The sequence below is a fragment of the Ceratina calcarata genome, unplaced genomic scaffold (assembly GCF_001652005.2).
Source record: "Ceratina calcarata isolate Rehan_Ccalc_2016 unplaced genomic scaffold, ASM165200v1 scaffold248.2, whole genome shotgun sequence".
NCBI classification, from domain to species: domain Eukaryota; kingdom Metazoa; phylum Arthropoda; class Insecta; order Hymenoptera; family Apidae; genus Ceratina; species Ceratina calcarata.
In genome coordinates, this window is record NW_017146801.1 from 3,760 (window position 1) to 7,094 (window position 3,335).

The 3,335-nt window shown below is 40.5% G+C and overlaps 1 long non-coding RNA gene across 1 annotated transcript in view; it reads left to right on the forward strand.

Annotated features, from left to right (window-relative positions):
- LOC108622845 (uncharacterized) overlaps nt 1-1,326 on the forward strand; it is a 3,171-nt gene extending 1,845 nt beyond the window's left edge. The window contains exon 2 of the long non-coding RNA XR_001916509.2: nt 211-1,326. This is a non-coding gene — a long non-coding RNA (uncharacterized LOC108622845). The remainder of the gene's footprint in view (nt 1-210) is intronic.
- Nucleotides 1,327-3,335: the final 2,009 nt, after the last annotated feature.

Below are 3,335 nucleotides of genomic sequence, written 5' to 3' on the forward strand. Positions count from 1 at the left end.
CGAATAAAGTTCATGTCTCTCATATAATATATAATGTCTGCGTATGATTCACGCAAACTGCAAATTAATTATAGCGATAATGCTTAGCATATAATCTTTAATGAATAAGGAAACTGGTTAACATGAAAAATGCTTAACTTGTTTCCGCATAATTTTTGGATTTATTTTTCTACCGACTAGGTTTAATAACGTATATGTATATGTGTCCAGGTCTACGGCCAAACGACAGGTTTAAACATCAATCTGTTCAACCTCGGATGGAATCAGTGTGATCCGAACACGTGCGAGTCGTTAGCGATATATCGATATATCGAGAGGTATCGAGAGACATCGAAGGATTCAATTTTCAAAAATAAAAAATGCACATCGAGGACCATCATCGATTCGACCAAATATAATAATTTTTGCATAATATCTCTTCCGAATGACGGCTTTAGAGGTTTTAATAATACGGACGTTTCGACATCAGAAGTGGGATCAGCCCAAGCCAACATGGCGGTTGTTGGAACAACAGAATCAAAATCTTTTAACGGCTTTACAAGCGTTAAAGCCTACTTCGCCCCTTGATGTTCCAATTGCTCGATCCTGCCAATACTAACGTCCATGTTCATGCTCGGGAGGCCATAGCAGATATATGTGTTTCGGAAAAGTCGCTGTCCGGCGCACCACAATGATCATATTGACTCGTGCCCTGAGGGTCAAGCTTCCATCTGGCTCTCTCAAATCGCCTATTCCGGTATGACGTGGAACGACTTCAAAGAAATTTTCCTAGCCAAGTATGACTATCCAGAGACTCCCGCTGCTTATCTAATTAACCTAAGCCAACAAAAACCGAAAGAAGACGAACGTCTTGCAGCGTATGCTATTTCTGTGATGACGTCCCTAGTGACCTGTTGGAAAAATCTAACCAAAGAACAAATAGCAATCTCTATGGTTTTGGCTCATATATCCCAGTTTAACTCTTGTGTGCAACGCTTGTCATATACGTCTTGCATTGAGACTAAAGACAAGATGCAGCGAGAACTCAAGGCGGTGTCCTTTATAAAAAAAATATCTTTCGTCGAACGGAGTAATCAATCAGAGGAATCTCCAGCCAAACCGAGACGAAGCCTTCGGCAGTGAGGTGCTTCAATTGCAACAAGATGGGTCACAGAAGCTCTGTGTGTCGCTTCAAGAAAAACACCTTCAACCTTGTGAACTTTAAAGGCTCACATGAAGAATCTTCCATTGAGAAATCTCTCTCCAATTAAAAACCCATCAGTTGCTTCAAATGTTCGACAATTGGGCATTATGCATCACGTTATCCTGTTGCAAGTACATAGTAAAGAAAACAGCACCTCGTCTACTAATCGACGTGTGAATGTCTCTCAAGTTGGTATATTGGTTAGGAAATTACTTCATTCCGGCGAACAATTCCTATTCAGTTTTGATTCGGGAGCAGATTGTTCAGTTGTTGCCTTATAAAAGAGTCGGTAGCGTGCAAATTTACTGGAAAAAAATTTCACAATCTAGTAACTATGACTGGTGTTGGACGGCAGAATATGCTGATATTTAGTAAAATTAGCGTTATAATATGGACGAAAAATCGTAGTTACAATGCCTGTGTTTATAAACGATTTTTTATTAAAAACAGATTGTTTTCGTTGAAATAATGACCAGAGCGCGATAGATTGAACTTTCCTCTTTCTGAAAAGGTACCTGACGACCAAAAAATGTTCTCATATAAGGACGAAAAGTTTGGAATCGTAAATTGATAGCCTAGCAATGCTTTTCCCATGATTACCGATAAAACAGAGCAAAAAATGTGTCAAGTTTAATTGGCCCATTACGAACGAGGCGGCACCTTTGAAGGTTGCCGATGTGTCATTTTAAAAAGGTTACCTTGGCACATGGACTGATACAAATAGATACACACACAATTTTCAGAAAAGTTGCCGGTCCGCAATGTCTTAACCTAATTTTAAAAATCGCATTTCATTTATTTAGAACAATAATTATTTATTTAATTTTTTTGAAACAATATTTATTTTATCCTTATATTTTTATTACTATAAATTGAAAATAAATATATTTCTTTTATTTCCTCTTCCACCTCTTCCTCCTCCTTCTCCTCTTCTTCCTCCTCCTCCTCTCCCTCCTCCTCCTCCTCTTCCTCCTCCTTCTCGTTTTCTATTGCCTCTGTATTTTTTTTTCGACGCATACATTTTGCGTCGCAACTGTTTTTTTAAATCAGAGATCTGTAATATAAAAGAAATAAATTATAATACAAAACGATAAAAAAATCAAAACATTTCTGATGAAATAATAATAAAAATAATACGTACCTCCTTTAGGTATCTTAATTCTTTATTAATTTGATTTTCTCGCCTCCCTGGCGACGGGCCGGACGCCGCGGACGGGCCGGACGCCGTCGACGGGCCGGACGCCGTCGACGGGCCGGCCGCCGTCTGCGCTTGAGCCGCCGCGGACGGTCCAGTCGCCGCGGACGGTCCGGACGCCGTCGACGGGCCGGCCGCCGTCGACGGGCCGGCCGCCGGCGGCTCGGGCGCCGTCGCCTTGGCCCCTTTACTATCTTCTTCTATTAACAATGAGGAAAACAATTGTTCCATATTTCCTGAAATGAAAAATATCAAAAAATTATTATAAATATTTTAAATTTTTATATAATATCATTATTTTATTATTATTACAATTCTTACCTCGTCCACCTCGTATGTCATTACATAAACAAAAGAATCGCAATTTGCGAATATAGATGCGTTTTTCTCTGTCACCTTTCTTCACTCTTATAATGTACGAGCAACGCCGTAGCACATTCAGTTGTTTGTTTTTTGCTGCGCGTGGAGGTATCAATGTCGTGATTTGCTGTCCGACAAAGAGGTAATGTGTACTACACGGGGCTTATTCACAAACCACAAACGATGTACTTTATTCACATAAAGCTTGCAAAATAGAATGAGAGATATTATATGGGTAATAGACACGATGTCTGGCGATGAACGCGAAATGCCACAGCAGCAGCGAACGAGCTGAGGCACGAGGGTCCACTTTCGGCTAACGAGACAAAACACTCTAAAAGTCCGCGCGAGGAACGAGAACCTGCTTCCGCGGACGCCGTGCGCTCGTGGTGTTCGTCAGTGCTGTAAGATGGCGCAGTTTGTCGGCTTCCGTCGGTAACGGCTGTGGAACTGCCACATCAACGCACGTATGTAAAAAGCACTCAATTTTTATTCTAAAAAAGGAGTTTTTTTTCTTATTGTGTTCGAAGTGTTTCAGTGTTAGATTGTGTAGTGTAAGTGTGTATTTATTGTATCATGGAGAGAGGAGCATCAGAA